A 22,535-nucleotide genomic window follows, 5' to 3' on the forward strand; every position below is an offset into this window, starting at 1 on the left:
TCTTAATTACGCTTTTAACAAAAGCAAGATTTGATGCTAAAAATTTCAACGAAACTAAAGAAAAGGAGAAAAAACGTACGTAAACGTCATTTTTAACGAGAAAGATTTTAGCCTACATTTACGAATGAATAGATCTCTACCTTTTCAGAAACAGTGTATTGGGGTTTCATTAGCCAGAAAGCATGAGGGTAAATTCTCCCGCAAGAAACGAATCTTGCTACTACTTCAGTGGAACAATTTTACTAAAGTGGAAGTTTTTACAGACATTTCCGTTTGTAACAATTTTCTGTATAGAAACAGAATTAAATTCGTAGAAAAAATTTTCTGTAAAAGATGAGAAATCGATATTAATAAGGTTGATAGATACAATTTGTCCTCTTTTAAGTTTATATATCTATGAAATGAGTTAAAAAGGAAATTTTCAAAGTAAACACATTAGATACTAGATATTTATTTTACAAAAATATTCCAAAGATTCAAATTAAACCAAATTTTTGTGTCTTACTTATTGTTGGTACAATGTTTGTCACCGAAAAGTTCAAGTCATTTCGAAATGAGTGCCATATACGCTAAACGATTCGAAGCAATATTCTTATGCTAGCATCCGAAAAATGTGTATTAGAAATGTAGCAAAATATCTGCACAAGTCTCGCGAATTTGTAAATAAGTGGGTGCAATGTTATGAAGAGAAAAATTGTGTCGATGATCTCTCTGATCAAGGTTCGAAGCGAGTTACAGAACTTTATGCATCTTTACGGATAATTTAAATGCGCAAAAGATGATTAAACTGCACCAAAGGGGTCTCTTAGTATTGGTAGAACATTGGTTTAAAAGAACCAGAGACCATTGGATACTTCAAGAATGGAAAACAGCGAATGGTGTCAACGAGTTGGATTGGCTATCTCAGTCCCCTGAAGCCAATCCAATCGAAAATGTTTGGTCTCTCATGAAGTACAAACTCCGAGGAAAGTGTATTTTAAGATTGAAGACGCTAGTTCGTCATATTCGAGAAATATGCAGATCTCTTCCTGTCTCATACGCTGCAAAGTTGGTTGAAAGTATACCCAGACATAGTGTAGGAATAATCGCTATTGGTAGTGATTGGACACATTATTAAGCAAGTGTGTATTAGTTCTTTAAATGTACTTTCGACCTATACAACTTTTTTACAGAAAAGATTTACTTGCACTCAGATATCGCGTCCACGCTCTTGTAGAACAGACTGTACTTAATTATAATAGAAAATGTTTTTTATTGCGAATACAAGAATTTAGAACGAGGAAAAATATTCATATTAATATTTATATTTATAATATTTACAATATTAATATCAATATTAATATTTAACCGTGTAACATATAACGGCGTGGCATACTTGTCCATGTCAAACCATTAAAAGTACTCACAGTGACGTGCAGGCCACGTTCACCTCCATTATCAAGTAACGTCAATACTTTAAAGTCATAATGTCAAGTTTATCGACATTATCAACTAATACAAATATTCTAGACATGATGTCACTTTATACATGATGTGAAAGGCTGAGTAAATTGTAAGTTTTCTTGGTCTTCTTCTTGGTCCTCTCTAGCTCTCTTGTTCGTGAAAAGAAAGTGGATATTATTGTAGTAAATGTAATGTAAGGAAAGAAAGTTGATATTATTGTAGCGAATGGAATGTTCTTTGCGTTGTTCCTTGTTTAATACTAAAAGTTTACGGGCATCTGATGATCACTTACATTTAAATTTGAATTAAAGTAGAAAAATAAAATGGGGATGATTAGTAAATTAATATAATAGTGAATTAATAGTAAATTAATAAAGTAGTGACTGGTTAGTAAATTAATGGCGCCATGTAAATTATGGTGAAGTATTGCTCTATTAATCATTTTAGGTGAGAAGCTTTCAGCAAATAACGACGTTGTAGAAGCTTTTATATTTCAATAAATTTTTGATAAGGAAAGTATTCATTACATAATGCACATAATGCTGATGAAACCTTGGAAGATCCTGCAACCCAGACAATCTTGGATACTCTTCATGAAAAATTATCTTCAGAACGTAACATTAGCGAAGGTCACATTACTCGTACAGCACTTTTTTTGTTCAAATGCAACTGGACACAATCAGCTCTGTTGACCATCAGCTCTGTTGACCATCAGCTCTGTCAGAAGATTCATGGTGTTTTAAAAATGTAAATATGAATACATTACCAGTTGTATGTAACAGTCGGAAAACCTTACATAAACATCAAAATATTTGTTTAATGGTTCGATTTTGTTTTTCTACCAACAGTAAAAAACCGTCAATTGGATTAACACAGTCATAAATAAAAAGTTATGTTATTTAGATAATACTAATTCACATTTCATGTGTAACGCGTAAAATGTAAAGATACGATTTATAAAAATTTTACGTCTGGTCATCACATCTGGACCAAACCTTTACATCAAAGAATTACTCAGTGTTTCAAATGAAACTATACAAAAAAATTTACTTTGGAAATTTCTTTTTTATTTTGATAAAAATGATGAGTAGCATTACATGAAAGGGGGAATTTAGAAGATTGTTACTACTTGGTTTGCATTATTCAAATATAACAGAGAATTTGACGATAAGAAAATTAATGAGAGAAAAATGATTTTGTACAACATAACAGAAACTATGGTTGTATTGCGCAAAATATTTGGATGTCTAGTTGTTTAGGCCCACTACTAACAATAAGTTTCAGAATATAGTCCCATAGCGAGGGGTCAGACATTCGGTTAGATTCTTTACCTGTACCAGCAATAACGCCCAAGGACTCGTTGCACTTTATAGAGTATTTTAGTTTATTGATTTTATATCTGATTGCCAGAAACCTTAATTTTAGCAATACACTCCGTTATTTCCAGTTTCTATTCATGTCGAGATACTGCTTGGTTTTATTACTTGCTATGGTCATTTTTTGGGAAAAACCCAAACTCATCAGACGTCGCTCAAGCTTCTATTTTCATTCCATTTTGTATAGCCAATAAAAATTAAGAATTGTTTCCCTCACCCTTATTCTGTAAAAACTGTACGCGTATATCGCACTTTCATGTTCGTAAGAAATACGCATTCGACTTTTAACATTAACAACAGCAACAACTCGTATTAGTTTTGTATAGTCTCCAAGTTTGGAGTGGTCCTTCGAGTAAGGAAATAGTCATAGAGAGTATAATAAGAACAAATTTAGTCGGCACACCACGTGTAATATACAACAAGGCTCGAACGAATTTATTTTCAACCACGAGCGATAACACTAGCATATAGTAATAATAATGTAGTACAATTGACCAAACCTGCAAACTTGGGTTCGGAAAATATTGTTAATGATATGTACTTTAAATACGGTCTAAAATTCCTACAACTTAAAATCCTAACAACCAAAAACCCGATAGCTACAATCCCAACAGCCAAAATCCCGAAAGCCGAAATTCCGATAGCTAAAATCCTGATAGCCAAAAAGTCCCGAGTATATTCGTTAAACACGGTATATCAAACGCAGAAAACAAAGGACCAAAAAAGACAAAATTTTAGTGATTCATTACAGAAATTAACAACGAAGTCTTGAAACTCCTATAATTATAAAATTATGATTGAACAGAAATCAGAAATGCAATCTAATAAAAGTTAGAAAAATCACATTGAAACAATGAGAAAACTATTGACGCTCCTTAACACGTAAAAAGACGTGACATGGGAAAGCCCTTTGAGTTTAAATCAATAGAAGAAGAAACGGAATACCACGAAAGTCACTACTAAACAGAGCTTGAGAAACACCTTAATCCAATTGTTTCGAGGAACACTCACAGACGTGAAGAGTAAAGAAAGCAAATCTCTTAGACAACTAATTATTGTACTCTGTACTTCGTTATAAATAACGTTAAAACTCATTTAATCCTTTATTTACCGAATTTCTTAAAAGGTTTTAAAAGTTGTGCTTTTTTAAATACTTAATTTAGGTGCAAGTAAACATTCCATAGAACAATTTTCATTAAAAGTTATCAGCAAGGTCATTAATTACATAGAAAATAATTTGAGATAAGTTTGCATAAATATTTAAAGATTAAAATTGTATTTCATTATGTAAATATGAGAAAATTATAAAGTTCATGAAATGTGATCTTTTTTCAAGATGTATATTTTTTGCGATTTTGTAAGGCATAATAGTGTGCGCATAATAAGTGCAATATCATAGAAAGGAAAGAATACAACGTATAAATTGTAGGTGTTTTATATATTCTTGCATTGAGATATGAAATCGAATTTTACAATTTTGGAATATTACAACTTTGTTGAAGAAATTGACGGAAGATGTGGAGATCATGAAATCACTTTAATTATGACATTGTAAAGTACTGAAGAAATAGACATGCAGTATTGGTTACGGGTGAAATATTGGGATGTGTAAATTTTGAAAAACTGACGAAAACGTCGATCAATTTTGATTTGTAACGCTTAGTTAAGGTTTATTTAAACAAAAAAAAGTTACAGATATGCTAAAGCGTGAGTTCGTTGCAGCGGAATGTACGAAATCATTGGCTCTTCTTTTGCGGAGAAAGAGCTGCTCCGAGGTTCAGGATGTAGAAGGACAACTCTGCTGGGTTTCCAAGTAGGGGTCAATTCTTGACTGGTAGAGTCCAAGTCTTTCGGTGAGGAGTAAGACTGTTTCCAACTCTGGTATGTTCCGAGAGTGCTGTAGTCTAGGTGCAAGTTAGGATGGTTCTGACTGTTTCTGTATTTTGGAGCTTTTTTATATGGTTTAATTCGCCTTCGGCCGCCTAATCAGCGAGTCGAAGCGCAATTGGATAGATGTTTTATGGCCCTTACTACTTGCAAGTACGCCGAGGCTCGTGGTGTGCCGGTCGCTTCCGTGTAACGCATTTTCTTATTCTAAGTTTTATTCTAATAAAAAGTTATTTCGCTACAGATTGTATATTTCCGCTGTTGAGAAAAAGTATTGGATCGATTTGTTTACAAGACTCTAATCGAATATTTCAATTTATTGTAGCTGTATTTATTAAAATTAAGTTTCATTTAATAGTTCAAAAGGAACTTGTTTGTTTCGTTTAAAATTAAGTTTTATTTGTTAATAAAGTTCTTGGTATTACTATCTTTAAAACTACAATTATCTTGTTTCCGTAGTATTAAATAAATTGTAATCACGCGTTTAATACTTTTGTCTTGTTTTTGATTTACTACAATATGTCAGAATTTCATTAAATGTATATGTATACTTTCCTATACTAAATTTTACATTTCTTCCCTTTTATGAAACTTATAAGCAAGAAACAGAAAGTAAACGAATTAATAATTTGTTTATTTTTGCACTAAAATGTTCATATATTAAAATACTATTCTTTGCATTAATTTACGTTAAAATAATTCTTTCTAAAATAAATTTATTATTTAAATCATTACACTGCACACAATTCTTAATTTATTCATTTATATAGTTCTTTTTAAAAAATATGTTTGTTCACGGTATTAAGTTTTTTCGTTGAACAATTATTGATGTTAAAAGAAGTTTCGATATTGTTACGGCGTAACAAATAACATATAAATCACACTACACATAAAAATTTTAGGAAAAGGTTTACGACGTGGCGAAAGAAAGTAATCGCTTTTGAAGACCTTCAATTTAGTATCCGTACCATCTGTGTACCAGCACTAGGATGGTACGTGACAATTTAGTTTTTAGTAAATTCATTTATTGATACATCATTAGTCGAATCTTTGGCTTCAGCGGTGCAGGCCATGTCATAAACCTTGCGGACCCAAAGGTCGAAGGGTAACGTGGGCCTGGAGAGTAACGGTTCCAGGTCCCTCAGGAAGACGTCACAGATTTTGGGAAAAACCTATTTTCTGTGACGTTGTCCTCCCCCATACAGACAACCCTGTTCCCCTTCCAAAAATGTACCACGCCAAGGGCGCAAAGGAAGGGAGAGCAGAGGTTTTAAATACAGTAACATATGCCGAAAAACGGCAGAAATACAAAGTCAAGCAGAAATACAAAATCAATCAGCAAGGCAAAGTCAAACATTAAACACTCGACACTTTAAATCGTTTAAACATAACATTCAAACACACCCTAATTATACAAAAACTGTTAGTTCACTGGCATTGTTAAATAATAAATAAGTGTAATTTGTTGCTAAAAACAGCATCCATTTCTTAAAAACTGCAATATTCACTCGCCGTTAAGTCAGCGGGTGAAGTGGAGCATCCCTGAAAGTTCCTTTCAAAAATAAAATTTTTAATCTTTGCTCTGCCAAAACAGATATTCTCTAATGCTTCGACACGGACATTTTCATGTACAAAATTAATTGTGGACATTGTTTTGTATGACACTTTCTAAATGCGTCGTTTGTGATCTTAAAAGCAACCATAATGACATTATGATGAAAGAGGGCGTTATAAAAGTCGACATTAAAATGCATTTTATCCCTCGTCTAACGTGATGTTGCACAAAGTTATAATCGATTCATTAAGTTGTCCCATTTACTTTTATTGCATGTAACTACATTAACGTGATTTGTACGCGGAAACAATACTGATTTCAAACTTCTTTTTCATTACGAGTAAGAAGTTTATGAATGCAGTATTGAGCAGTATATTTATAAATTTGTGTGAGAAATGAACGATTCTATTAAAAATGATATAAATTGTTTTACATTTATAATTGTTATTAATACGAAACGTAAATATTAAATCTTAAAATAGCGTAATGTAGACATGATAAATTTCATTAAGGATGTTAAAACATAGTTGATTTGATGATTGCAAAGAGAAAATAATGATAGTGATATAATATTTAAAGTAGTAGAAAATTATTTAAATTTATAAATTATCTAAAGTATTATAATTGGAAATGAGTTATATTTTACATTGTTCTTAAGTGTATGTCATATATTGAAGCTCTATTTATCTATACTCTATTTATATATGTACATAAATTAATATTCTGTTGCAATTAAATGAATCTTTAACTGAACCTTCATTAACCAAGGTATAACGAGGCCGATAATAAATGTTTCTAAACATTTACTTTTGTTAAAAATAAAGTATATAAATAGCGTAAAAAGTATACATTTTTTAAGACATAGTATTTTTCTAAAATTAAATCAAATGAAAAGTTAGTACATTTACAGTTACTGATTCTTCAAAGAATGACGGGAAATCGTGCCTATATTTTTGATTGAATGCCATCATACTAATATAAATTGTAAAAGTGCAGAGATCATTGTATTAGGAGGAAAAGACAGGCGGCGATCAAATTCAAATTTCTATCTATAAAATCAAATTTTCATTATAAAATAATAAAGTAAATATTGTCATCAGTTTAATATGAAATAAAATTTAATTTTTGACAAAATCCATTTAATTTTTTCGAATTTTAATATTTGTACGGAAAGGAGCTTTTAAAATGAACTAACAAAATAAATATTTTCATTAATTTAATATGAAATATAGTCTTATATTAAGGCGGTATAAATATAAAACTTGGTTTCATATTAAATCGATAAAAATATTTATTTAGTTATTTTATTGTAGAAATTCGATTTTATACAAATAGATTTGAATTTGATTGTCATATGAGATAATTGTTAGATTTACGTAACCAACAGCAAATTGTTATATCCTATTTCTGAAAAAAAAATATGGCGGATGTCATATTGGTAAGCAAGAGTAAACTTTTCGTTTTCGGATGATAGCAAATGTGATAAATGAGGAGTTGAAAATACAGAATCTCAAAGCTAGAGTGAAACATGGTGACAGAAACTTAATGGACTAGGAATGTATTTCAACAGCAGCAGGGGTCGAATTAATATTTAGGGTAATCCAGGGTGAGATGGCTCTGCAGATGAAATGATTCGGTCTTATACAGGGTGTCCCACTTAACTTCACATTGAATGCAATTATTTATTTTTAATCGAAAAATCTATGATTATTTTTAAAATGCATGTGATAAATTAATACAATTGTAGAATTGTTGTAAAAAATAAACCGCATTAAAGAATGTTATAACGCAATATGATAAGAACGTAATGATGGTGTTTTACAAACGTAGGGACAAAGATGGACGCGATAAAATAAAAGACATATACATAGGCCAACAATCATACGAGGGTCGTTCAAATATACCAACTTTAGATATTGATTAAATTTATAATATACTGATCCGTTTTTAAGAAGTGGGCTACCATTCCCCAACTTATTTTATTGACGGAATATTAGATAAAAATAAATATATAACCATTTTGAATAAAAATTTGTTTTAAAGTGACAAATATGAATATACATAGTATTATTAAATTTTAAGACAACGGTCTAAAATACAAGATATAATTATTAAGAAAAAACAATAAATCCGATTTCATAAAAAATTAAATATAAAAAGTTTAAGTATGCCATAACACTGGCTTTGCCATTTAATTTTGGTTTGTTCCTGGAAGTTAAACTGAATCGATTGATACTTAAATTAACACAACCATTGCAGCCATTTAGATTGTAACGCGAACAATGGAACAAACATTAACCCGTGAAAACAATACCCTCCTTTGTGGAATATTGGGTAATAAATCATGAATTGTTGAGGAATATTTACTATATAACTGCCTAAAGAAATTATAACTTCCCCTTTATACATCAGACTTGAATCTAATTTTATAGGATTAATTCGGAAAATGAAGATCTATTTTCAACCGACTTCGAAGAAGGTGAAGGTTCTCAACCTATTTTGCTTGTTAATGTTTGATGAAATTTTTTTTAAAGGAAAGATAATTATCCTTCGTGGTCTGATTTCAGTCTTGCAGTTTTTCGCTTCTCCCACTTCTTTATTATTAATTATATTAAAAATTGCAAAGATGGCTTACATTTAATACACAAATTAATACAAGAACTATTAGAAAACTATTCTTTATTCACGATTAATCTAGACTGAAGTATGCTTTTACTTTAAACAAGAACTGTAACGTGAGCCTAGTTGTGTATATCTGTAATACCAATGAAAATGTAAAACTTTCCTATTATTGACTTTTTTTACATAAAACTTTGACCAACATACTTGTAACATTTTCTTGATAAAAATGAGACTAAACATGATATAATTCGGACTATATTTACTGGTTTAATTGATTATAAAAGTTTCTAACGTCGAGGAGGATAGTGAGTGAAAAAGAAAGAGACGCTGCGATCGTGGCAGTCGGCAAAGATCAAAAGTCTGTTCAATTGTTTACAGTGCTAATGTGTTTCTAACTTTTTTATTTTCCATCCATTTTTTTTTTATAACTTCTCCATCATATTCGTGACATGTTTCTGATTAAAATGAGAACAAACGCGATGTAATTTGAGTTATATTTACTTGCAATATCTTATTGTAGTAAAGTCATCGATGTACGCTCAATATTTAAAATTACAAATAAATATGTCTCGAATTACGTCGTGTTTGGCCTCATTTTAATCAGAAAAATATCACAAATAGGTTGATGAAAGTTTTATTTAAGAAAAGTCAAAAATAAAAAAATTTTATTTTTACATTAGGATTGTCCAACCGATATGTTATTGTTTCTTTACGTTTGGTATCTTTCACTCGCTATCCTTTTCTACGTTTGGCAAAACATCAATCAATGTAGGACCTGTACGATATGTGCAACAATTCAGATCCGAGAGATTTGCAGTTATCGAATATTTACTGTACTCTTTAATTTAGCTTACAAAAAATAGTCTAAAGTTTCGATGAACGTGGACAACACAGAAATTGTCCACCGCAACTGTTTCATGGCAATCTCGCGAAAACCGATTGTCCGTCGACGATCACATAACGCGGATGAGGATGTAAGTCTCAGCTTATCCCTGGAACTCGTTACTAGCCGGCATGCGTTGTTTTCAAAAACTAATTTGGAAACAACTGTTTCGACTCTGGTCCTCGTGACCACAGAATTGGCTCGCACGTTGCCAAGTTCCATTCGCTCGAACGATCGTGAAGGAAGTATTATGGTTGCAACAAAAAACGAAGTTCTTTCGATTGAGACTGCAAGCAAAGTAAAGATTCGCTATTGTTCGGATTCTTGCGAAGATGTTGGAGTCAATGGTTCGTATGTTGATTGGTTTTCGTAGAAAGTTGAAAATTCCAATCAGCGTCACTCTTTGAATATTGGACTCCTAGCTTTCTTAGAGATCATTTGCACTATGCCAATAAGCCGTGCTAGTAACACGGAACAGTAGGTAAACGAATTTTTGCGTTTTTTACTTTGCCTGTACCAGGATTTTCTTAATTTGTCTGAATCTCTACAATTGTGTTAAAAGAGGGCGGGTCAAATGATGATACAGTGTCTAGTGGAAGGAAGACAAGAGAGAAAAGAAACCATTTTCCTTTTCTAACAGCAGATCTGGTACAGGCAAAGTAAGGAACGCAAAAATTCCGTGTTATTAGCAGGACTTACTGATATAGTGTAAACATTATGATTTACTGATATACGAGGTGTGACATAAAAGTAACGAGACTAGGTCTGTAGCTTGAAAAAACAATGGAATTGGCAGCAATTGTTTTTTGTGGCATCATCCCACATACCTCCTCTATCCATGTTGCCAATTTCGATTGAATCGGTCATACCATTTGGAAGTATTGTATTGTTTAGTGAACACGTGCAACTGCATTCTGCCGGAAAAATGTCTAACGTAAAAGTCGAACAGCATATAAACATCAAGTTTTTTGTAAAATTTGTTGAAATCTTTTGTAACATGTGATGAGACTTGGATTTTTACCTATGACCCAGAATGTAAGCGCCAGTCAATGGAGTAGAAGTTTCCAGGATCCCCAAAACCCAAAAAAGCACGCATATCAAAATCAAAATTCCACATTAATGAAATTGTAATGGTTGAGTGGTTTCCCAGTGGTCAGACTGTTAACCAATACTATTACATTAACGTCCTAAAAAGATTTAGTGAAAAAATTTGGAAAGAAAGGCCACAGTTATAAAGCGATGGATGGTCGTTGCACCAGGACAATGCATCCGCTCACACGGCACTGTCTGCCAAGTAGTTTCTGACCAGTAAAAATATTACTGTGATGGGGCATCCTCCTTATTCATCTGATTTGGCTCCATGAGACTTTTCTTTATTTCCTAAAGTTAAATTTTGCTTAATGGGGACCCATTTCACCTTAGTTAAAGAGGTTCAGGCAGAAACGGAGAATCTCCTAAAGGGATTTTCAAAAACCTCGTTCCAGAATTGTTACCAGCAATGGCAGCACCAAATGCAAAAGTGTGTGAATGCTGAAGGGGACTACTTTGAAGGTGATAATGTCACGGAGAACTGATTCTGCAGGTACAATGATTTATTGGACTAATCTCGTTACTTTTGTGTCACACCTCGTAGTCTACATTATGCCAGTAACTAGTGCCAGTAATCTTGTTAATAGGTGTTCGAATTTTAGCGTATCTTGTTTTGCCTGTACCAGGTCCGTTGTTGATGAAAAAGCCATTTTCTTTTCAAGGTACTCAAATCGCTACATAATCAAATCAATAAACTCCTAAATACTCAGGTTGTCAAATACGTAAATTTTTATATTCCTACACTTCCAAATCAATAGACTTTCAAATCCCCAGGTTCTCAAATTCCTAAATCCTGAAATCTTTATATTTACAAATCCCTACATCTCCAAATCTCTGCATCCTCATATCTTTATATTTCCAAATCCCTATATTCCTAAATCCCTACATCCTCAAATGCCTATCTCTACATTCAAAATCGCGAGTCCTCCAAATTTTTACATCCTAAAATTCTTATACTCACAAATCTCTACATCGTCAAGTGCATAGATTCCCAAATTCATAAATTTTAAAATCCTCAAATTCCTAGATTCCTAAACTGCTGAATTGCGAAATTCCTAAATCCCCAAATCTCTAGATTTCTATAGCTTCGTAATCTAAAGTTCTCAAAAATCCCTAAAAGAAAATTCTTTCAATTCTTATCTTCTTTGTCCTTAATTCTTGTCTTCTTCTTTTGAACCCAGTAAGTTGCGGAAGGATCCTGACCGTGTGGCAATGCCACAACCTTTCCTTTAGCTGAACGTTTGCCGAGCAGAGGATATTGTTAGATCTGAACGTGACGATTTCTAATGTCACCCTTTGTAATGACCTAGTTTATTAACATTGTTTATTAAACTAGGTCATTTATTAGTTTATTAAAATTAAACTCTAAATGTATTACAAGGACATCTAACAAAATTCAATATTAGAGAAACCCGAAATTTTCTGACTCAAAAATGGCTAACGGCTCATCATAAACTTTCTAAAGCTTCGGCCAGATATTCTGTTGAACAGAACAACGGCGAATTCATCGATTCGGAAATTTTCTATCGAGTACTTGCCTTACATTATATTCGTAATGTGCAGGACAATCGTCATGTTGATACCAGATTTGTGTGCGAATATTTAAGATGAAGGTACCAGTAGTTGACACTTTAAGGAATTTTTTGTCTATTTGTTCACATAGCTCCTGCTAAGTTCACTTTATGGAAAATTTATGATTAATAGTCGCTGCACAAACTATTTTTCTATTATATTACGACAAGTATTCATTCCTGATGGTGGTTGTAAATTTTTTTTTTTTTTTTCTTCTAAATGTAAAATTTAATTTAATACTTGACATCCAGCGAAAACAGAAAATTTAGTAGTTGACATCCTTTTGTTTCAGTAGTTGACATAGGGAGAAAATCCAATTAATAAACTAGTCTTGATAATATGTGAATACTGAATTTTTTTGAACATTTAAAAAAGAATATTCTTCAGTAAGTTTACAAAAAAATATTTAATAATTAAGGGTTAATATGAAGAGTTAATAATAAATATTTAATATGAAGAGTTCGAACATTCCTCATATCGGAGGTATCCTCATATCACTTTTTTATTACATTTTCTTCTGCGCTAGTCAATACTCTGGCTGGGCCCATTTTTCTTTTAATTGGATGTGTGCCTTCAACCTTGTATTTTAAAGTTGTCCTCGGAACACTATTTCCCAGCTGCCGTTTTATACGGAGTTTTATGGAACCGGACATCTTCCACAGCCGCTTGCATAGTCTCTTCTGTATAATTTCTGAAGTTACCCTTCGTAGGAGGCATTTCAAAATTGACAGAGGAACAAAATCAGTAGTTGATATGTAGTAATTTAATAGTTGACACTCCATGTCAACTACTGAATAATAGACCATTATAAGTTTCAGTAGTTGACACGGAATGTATTTATACAATTTAGCATTGTTTGTTGACTATTTTAATAAACAAAACCTCTTTCTAAGTTTCAAACAACATAAACGAATGCCTTTTTTACTCACAATTACTAAATAATACAAACTTCCAATACTTACATTTTAACCAAATCCTTAACGATTTATATAAGAAAACACTGAAAAAACGTAAGAGCCGTGCGCAAGCTTGATTAATCAGTTGCTATTACATTTTTGAATGGCGGATATACACAATAGTTCGCAATTAAGCCACCGAAGCGAGACAGTATACAGATTAATAAGGTTTGATGTATTCCAACTTGTGGTTTCCTTATTTATTTACTTTTTTTGAAAAAATGTCAAATACTGGTACACTGTGTCAACTACTGGTGCTCTTACCTTGATGGTACATTTTCCAATTGCTAAAAAACGTTCAAGGAATAACTACATATCTTCCATAGAATGTGTACGGATCAATCGGAACAATTCAATGTTCGGTAATTTAGGACACGCGAACTGTTTTTCGCGATTTGCGTTTGTTGTTTCTGTAAATTTGAACGGCAGGCATTAAAGATGTTTTACAAATAAAGAGTTTACTTTAAAGAACAGCATAGCGGTTTTTTGTCTACAACACTAATAAATATGGTAAAGTTTTATTCAACAAGTTTACATATTTTTGTCCCGTCAGTCGACCATCAACAAAATGTGGTCCAATCAATTGGTTACCCAATATTTCACACCACACATTAACGCTTCATTGACGTTGATGGTCAACTTCTCTCGTTCAGTGAGGATTTTCAGGTGCCCAATGGTGCATGTTTCTCAAATTAATCTGCCTGTGATTAATAAACGTTGTTTCATCAGTGAATAACACTTTTTTTTAAAAAAACATTATTATTGCTCGTTTGATGCAGGAAACACTGGCAGTATTTTTATTCCTTATTGTTATCTGTCAGTTGCACTTTCAGACACATCATAGTTATAATTTTCGTTGAAATCGTTCGGAGCCATATATTTTTTCAGTAGAATAAATCACAATTCGTAACTATTTTTTTTTTAATAGAAAAAACTACAATTCGTAACTATTTTTTTTTCATAGGATAAACCACAATTCATAAGTATTTTTTTAATAGAATAAACCACAATTTTCAAATAACATATGAATTTGTATAAAGATTTTGTGTATCCATACTAAAACAAGAACCGTGTTGACTGGATTGAGTATATACTAGAACTTATTTGCAAATTGCTAATAGAAATTAGTAATGATACCTAGACAAACCTAGAATACATCCTCACTCATAATGAGATTATCTGTACCACTAATGTTATACATTTTGTAGTTTTTTGAGTGTTGTTATTACTAAAATTCACCGGGGCTTAATTGTACCGTAATTTATTCAGCTAAAAATAATTTCAACATAAAGTCGACTTACACCTCTTTTAGAGTAAACATCTTTTCAGTACCCTTAGTCACCCAAACTTTCATCGCCCAAATATTAGAAAATTTGAATTATTTTTACTATAGATTGCTTACAGATAAAAGTATCATTTTAAAGTTTTATTTATTGTTAACATTATTTTCATGTTTCTTGGAAATGGAGTTGCTCCATTTTCGGAATAAATAGCTCACATTATACGAAAAAATATAATTATTTAATATTTTGTCATTCGGTCTAATTTATGTACAATTTTAAATATAGAAACATTCAGCAGTTACCAAGTATAATTTCGCTTAAATTGAAGTCAAGGTTTTCGTGCCAAAATAAATAATTTAACTTAATGCAAAAATAACAAAAATTGCAAAAACGACGAATGAAAGTTCAAATATGATTATGCGTGTTTAAATAAGAAAATATGGATTACTTGAATAAAATTTATTACTTTATACGTTACAATTCATTAATAAACGTATACAATATATGTAGAAGGATTTTATACTTACACGAAGTCTTGCTATTGAAATGTCGACTCAATGTTAAACTACATGAAAGTTCTACTTACTTGTTCGTAATAAACTCCTGTTGGAATATTGATTCTGAATATGGAATGAACTGAAGGTTCAAAGTATTAGTAAAGTATAGTATGAAATTCACATTTCGTAGTAGTATAGCATGAAATTTGCAATTAGTTCAATACTTTAGAAAGTAACACCATACAATAAGCAACATATAGGTAACAATCTGAAGTGCGTAGTTTTTGTTTGATATTTCAGAATACAATGCTACCGTTGACCAACTTTTTCATTAATAAATGTATTTTGGGAGGATGATAAAATTAGAGACTTTAATGAGTCTCCAGATTTATTTTAAGAATTTCTCTTATTTAGATCAAATATCAAAAGAAAAATTTTGACCAAATTCAAAAATCTAAAAAATATTCTGATGAATCTAAAATATTGACTATCATACTTCTAAAAAGTACAGTTATTCTGTCAAGTTTATTTGTAGTTTTAAATTCTTTCTTAAAGTGGCATTTAACGAATATGATTGTCATATTTACTATGTAATATAATCTATATGTTATCTAGACAGATTTATTTTCTGTTTATATTTTGAACATATTATTCATCCCTATACAAAATTTCCCAAGTAATTTAAGTGGAAATATCATCGGTTTTATGAAAATCAGAATATATTTCCTACAGACATAAATAGGAAACATGCATTAACCTACCATTAGTGCACGGTTTCGAAAACCGATGCAATCGATGCCTATTGATAACTGTTCATTAAATCAAATGTGATACACGTTTCAGGATCTTCCTGTTTAATCCTTGCATAATCGGCTTTAAATAACGAATGATTGTCATAGATCTAGGAGCAAAATTAGTGCGTAATACTGAATACTGTTCATGTGTATTTAATACTACGTAATGAATTATTCTTTTCTTTTTGAACGATTTATACCTTTTGCAACGACTGCTGGGAAATTTTACATATGAACATGATTTAAACATAGTTTTATACGCATAGTTTCGTGTAAGTAAATATTTCACTTCAACTTTTTGTGATATTTTTTAATTTGAAAACGAGCTTAGGTTGAAATTCTCACGAGAATTTTCTCCTGGATTCGCGTAATGCTGATTAGGCGAATGGAGCCTCTTCTACCTACGGAGGGGGCAAAATATTAAATTTATCCATTTTTCGTTGACTTAAGCTAAACCCGATTTGTATTTTTGTACATCTTTTCATAAGGAACATTTTTGCTGTACATTTTCTACATAAAATATGCGTTTTTTCGATTTTTTGAAAAATTTTACCACTTCCTAAACTTGACCTACAGCCAACTGCAAGTGTCTAAAACTATCTACAGACTTCACTGAAAATTAACCTCTTTCCATGCTTTGACGAGTCTCACTCGTGACGAATTTACAGCTCAAATGTGAAAAACCTTACTTAAATTTTGAATACGCTTCAACTTGAAATTCAGGTCCAACTATAAGTTGCATTGTCAAGGATCCCTGATAATAAAATAGTTACATTTTAATTTTCTTTGTTTGCTTTAATGTTATATCCCTGAATAGTTAGTCTTGACCGATGTATCCGATAAATAAATGACACGGAAAGGGGTTAATCAGTAAAAATTTTTCAGATAGGTTAAGACGATTGGCTATAGTGAGGGAACATAGAAAAGTGAATACAGGCATAACAAATTGATAGGCTTCGTTCTTATTGGATCGAATCCAATAAGGAATAAACAAAAATAAAAATATTTTACTAAACCTCATTGTAGATTTGGATAAATTATATTTTTAAGATTAAACTTTGGAGAATAGATCTCAAATAAGAATCTGTGAGCAGTCCAAATCGTCATCGATTGTAATCGTTAAAAAGTCAGAATCGAAGAAAATCAAAATAATATCATACTTCTATCAAGAATTAATTACTTAATATTTATACTTAAGAAATACATATATTAATTTAATGATTAATTAACATCGCCGGGATGACTTTCTCGTGCACCAATTTGCACCGCGTACATTTTTCTTTCGCGAACAAGGAGGAAGAGACCCTTCAATTTTTTTCTTACTCTCACGTCGTGCGTTACTCGCAAAACAAGATGACGCCACAAGCTAAATTTATTTATAATTCAACAGTAATAAATTTTTCTAAAATACCATTTGCATATTCGTATATTCTTTTACTTCTATTTGTTGTATTACTTTTTTAAATCAGAGGTATCGCAAAAAATTAATTTAGGATGAGAATATTGAATTCGTACGTTTGGTTTTTATTGATTTTAACTTCAGAGGTTCTGAATTAATGGTGCCATTTTATGGGTTTCGCATTTATGGGTTTTTTACTTATGAGTTTCAAGTTTACGAGTTACGTGTTCGTTTATTTCGGTATGACGTGTTTAAGTTGTATAGGTATTGTACCTAGGGGTTTTATTATAGGGGATACATTTTTTAATTGTGAATTTTAGATGCACGAGATATAAATAATACCTACTTGTATATTGCTTTTGATTTATTCTTTCCGAAGTTATTTCAACGGTATGTACCATGCAATAATAAGCTTAATATATAAAAGTTTTATGATTATTTTTCTCTGTTTTTGATTTAATAGTTTTATCAAGCTAAAGAAAATATTATCAACAAACTTTTTATTGTAATTATTTTTAGATGTGTTACTTATGTGTTAAATTTCAGTACGTTTAACGACAAAATTAAAGTTGAAAGGTACATATTTATTGAAATTACTTTACAAATATATGATATTATTCAGAAAAATCAGCGGCTTTGATTGTATGTATGTATATGAAAACATTGATTACAAATTTTATGATGGCTAGGAATTATAATAGTTAATTCTATCGATTGCAGTTTTAGAAACGGTTTCGAAAAACATCTCTTGAAAACTACTATACATGTCCACTTCCTAGAAATATTATAACTGTAATTATTATGCAAAAAAGTCAACCATATATCTTGTAGATATTAACGGAAGGTTAATATAAAAGAATGAGTATTTTAATAAGATAACATTAATGCGAATAATATGTATTTCAATATCTATGACACGCGTACTATTGATCGTCGTTTTCTGCAATCCTCCGTTATCAGATGTTATCGAACATATTCGAAGCATATACACAGTGAGCCTCTATACTTCAACTGAATTACAAGGTATTTAGTTAAATTACAACAAATAATTAAATTTTTACTAAGATTCATTAGTAAGTATTGTAACAGTTGTCATTCAGATGTTAACCATTTAGGCAATTTTAGTTGTTAACCGCTGCTTCTCTGCACGGCGAAGTTCGACGTGAATTACGTGTAAACAGCACTACAATGTGTGGTATACTATTCTCTACGCAAGTACATTGGAATCAAGTTTTTCGTGATTAAATTATAATTTTCCTCAAAGATATGATACATGTACTTTAACTTTGATAATTTACTTTTTTAGAAAATTTACAAAATGTGTAATTTCCAAATGTTTCCAATATCGTGTATTAGTGCAAAGAGGTGCTTTCATGGTGCCTAAACTTGGCGTTATCTTTTATTTGCATGTAATTTACTTTTGTGGGATTTGTTAATACTCTTATAAAACGTGGTGAAGGCAAGAAAAGTACGAATTAAAATATATGAAAACGATCACTCATTTCAAAGTGAGTGTGCGAATCAGCCGGTGGGGTGAGTTACTATAATGACGCTATGTAATCCACGATGACATTCGCGAAAGTCGCTATAGTGAATCGTTGTACAAAGCGATGGTGTCCGCGAAAGCCACTATAGTGACCCGTCACGCTTAAGGGGGGAAATACCTTTAGAATCTTAAAAAATTGAAAAATTTTTTTTTTCCATAAAATGTTAGTGCAACATCTTAAAAATATTGTCTCAAAATTTTAAAGTGAAATACGAAGCTCTTTTGAAGTTATGGCCGATTAGCGCCGCGGGTATACACGCGTTCAGTGCGGAGGACCGAAACTTTAAACGCGTTTTTCTCAAAACTACATTTTTACAATTGGTGTGGCTGATAACTCAAAAACTAGTTTATCAATCGCGCTCAAATTTTTTGCACATATCCATGACAATAGTATCTAACATATGAACCTAAATGTATGAAATAAATTGAACATTAAAGTCCTTTTTTATTGCAAAATATTGTAAAAATTTTTAGTAAAATTCAAAGTTTTTCTTTAAAAGCGCGCCATTTCTTTAATTTTAGACATTTTGCACATTTCTGAGGTTCATCTACTAACTGTGAATGTTAGTTTTTGAAACATTGTCTGCAAACTTGCTTCAGACCAATATATCTAAGGCTAGAACCCACACCGATTCACGAGACGCGCCAAACACTTCCAGGAAGGACTGTTATAATTCCGCCATTTTTAAATGTATTTAAAAACAAAAAATATTGTGTAATAGGCAATAGTTATAATAAATTATACCTGAAATTTCAAAAACGCAAAACAAAGATATCCTATACAAAAAAATTCACAAAAATCAGCCTATTTTCATCGGTCTAAAGGTATTTCCTCCCTTAAGAGGTTAAAGCTAAGCGTAATATGGAAGCAAATTATAAATTGATGCAGTTTAGAATCTAATTTTCTTCAGGAACAAGTATTCAGTACATTAGAAAGCGTATAATATGTGACATATAAAGCAAAAACAAGTGAGAGAAAAAGTATGTCGAATAAATATTTTCTTTTAAAACGACATCATTTGACACCAACTATGTTTCTGATACGATTTTATTTTCTTTTACCAAATTTCATTTCATCGCTCTTCAAGAACAAGTAAAATGATGCACTAATTTATGAAACGTTTTCAGTACGACTATTTTAGTCTAACCATTATCATTACTATTTTTCGATATTTAAATATATTATGTATCTGAACCACGATTCTCTGAGACTCCTGTTAATAGACTTCAGCATTAAAAATCGCTGTATTCATCTGTATTTATCGAATACTATTTCATTATCCAAAACAAGATAAATAGAAGTGATGCTCTAAACAAAGTTTAGCCAATAACTAGGGTTTGGATTGTGTCTTTGTTGCAGCTAACATTTCGTGAAGATTACAGTTTATTTAAATGCTCATAGTGTGTTGTTATTATAGTAAAGCTTTACAATTGGTAGGACAAAGTATGGTTAACTTGTAGCGCGAATGTTAGAATCGCATGCGACTACCAGCTTTATTTCCTAACTCCACTGATAACAATCAGTTAAACTTCCATTATACGTACTTCACTCTTTCTCTGTCAACACTGAACACATCTTTAAAATGCTGATTAATCACATAATAAAAGCCGCAAAATTCTTCAAAAATTGAAATACACGAAATGCAAGTACTAAAATAATATGTTCAACACAGTTAACTGTACAGTGTCAATACAATTTATGTAATGTATTGAAATGTTATCCTACAATAATACGCAGAATATATTCTTGTAATCCTACAATAAAACGCAGAATATACTCTTGTAATCCTACAATAAAACGCAGAATATACTCTTGAATATCAAGACATCAGGCAGAGCCATCAGCTCGTAGTTGAAGTTGCTTTACTGTCACTGTACAAAAGCAAACGATTGATTAGTAACTTTTTATCAACAATCTTCTATGCAAACATCTCTATGTTAAACGTAGTTACAGAAATACAAATTTGGACAAAGTCTAAGACTTTTAAGCTTTATATTATGAACACAACTCAGAGACAGCGTTATAATGCGTTTATACTAGGTAAGTAGCCAGGTAAGTGGCCAGACAAGTAACTTATATTTATTTTGATTTATGCCAATATAAAGTAAAAAAAATAACTTAGGTTTCTTTCTCACTCTTGAATACCAGAATAAGTGAGACTAGCCACGTATCTAGTTATTTGCTTAGACTAAACGCAGTATTTATAATAACGACTATGCAGTTGTAAGTGGAAATGGCGTTCGATCACGCCTGACCTACGTAGATCATGGTAATCCATATATCAAAATAATTAACAATTATCAAGAAACTAGAAACGGAAGTAAGAAGAAACGTTGAATGACGTTCAATTATAGGTAAGGTGAAATGGGGTAAGTTCGTAAACGGGGCACATGCGTATACAGGCTATTTTTATTACAATATGAGCGAAATTTCTCCATTTAGCATGTTTGTTTCCTTGTTTTGTTTCACTATATCCCCTTATATATTTCAGCTAAGAGTACTTGTTTGCAGTATAGAGTACTTGCATAATGCAGTAAAAAGCATTTTATGGCAGATTTGTTAATAATTCTGCTCTTGCCCCATTGCACATGAAATAAAGTTTCAAAGTACTTAACTTTAAGTTACGCTCTTACCCCATTTTCGGGGAAAGTGCAGAGTAGTTGACATTTTAAACAATTTCCTATCAAAATCAAAATGCACAAGGAAAATCAAGGTCCTAGTTAATATTAATTAAATAGTTGATAATTGTGCAAAGCGTTCGATATCGACAGCGTTAAGTATTTACATAGCAGACTGAAAATACTTACGTTTAAATACCTTACAAAAACCAGTCTGCACTTACCCCACTTCACCTTACTAGTAAACGTGTACATAGTTCTATATTCTATTCTACAGTTGCAAATACGAAACTATGTAATTATATTTAAAAAAAAAAGAAAAGTTCAGTATGATTGAAGTTATTCGGATGACTTGTTTAAATATTTATTTTGTATAAAAGAATAAAATATTTGAAACAATACATACTTAGCGATTTAAATTGTTATTTTATGTAATATACTGAGCAAGCTAGGGAAAATATGTAAATTTAAATAATCTTTCAGTTTTCAAGTATTTTAAAGAATTTCTTGTATTTATTGCAATATATTTAAACTTCTAAAAATGGAGATATATTTTGACACACATTAGGATAGTTCAATTGTGCTTTGATTTAGCTTTTCTAATTGCAACAACAGCGTGCACTGAGAAATAAAATAGTAGGTTCCGAGAATATAGATGCGGGTTGTGAAGCAGCTTAATGAGTGAAGAAATATTCAAAGAAAAACTCTATTATCGAAACTAAACTTCGAAAATAAACAATATTACAGTAGTGGTTACCATTACTTAAAATGATGTGAAAATTTTAACAAAACAATCGATATTGCATAATGATGTCAATCAAAACGTTGCTTCCACATGTTCAACCGATACATGTTTAAATATCAATGTCTAAAATTGTGAAATTGAAATCGTCGAATCATTTTAATGATGGCAATGATTGATGTTATTTGTTGTTGCAGCTGTTTGTTAAACTGTTCTGTTTGATTATAATTCATATGTTTCGGTATGAAATACAATTTTCCATTTTCCTTCAT

The 22,535-nt window shown here is 31.3% G+C and overlaps 2 protein-coding genes and 1 long non-coding RNA gene across 4 annotated transcripts in view; 2 read left to right on the forward strand and 1 right to left on the reverse strand.

Moving 5' to 3' along the window:
- The window catches only part of LOC100878605 (uncharacterized), a 352,447-nt gene that overhangs the window by 93,877 nt on the left and 236,035 nt on the right, over nucleotides 1–22,535 (forward strand). The window lies entirely within an intron of this gene.
- Nucleotides 1–22,535, forward strand: part of LOC100878831 (uncharacterized) — a 55,502-nt gene that overhangs the window by 16,224 nt on the left and 16,743 nt on the right. The gene's annotated exons all lie outside the window — the stretch shown is intronic.
- Nucleotides 15,826–16,796, reverse strand: LOC143264200 (uncharacterized). Its single transcript, XR_013037746.1, has 3 exons — nucleotides 16,647–16,796; nucleotides 16,158–16,358; nucleotides 15,826–16,064 (listed from the first exon to the last, which is right to left on the reverse strand). It is a non-coding gene; the product is annotated as an uncharacterized LOC143264200 (long non-coding RNA).

The sequence above is a fragment of the Megachile rotundata genome, chromosome 3, assembly GCF_050947335.1.
Source record: "Megachile rotundata isolate GNS110a chromosome 3, iyMegRotu1, whole genome shotgun sequence".
Classification (NCBI taxonomy): Eukaryota; Metazoa; Arthropoda; class Insecta; order Hymenoptera; family Megachilidae; genus Megachile; species Megachile rotundata.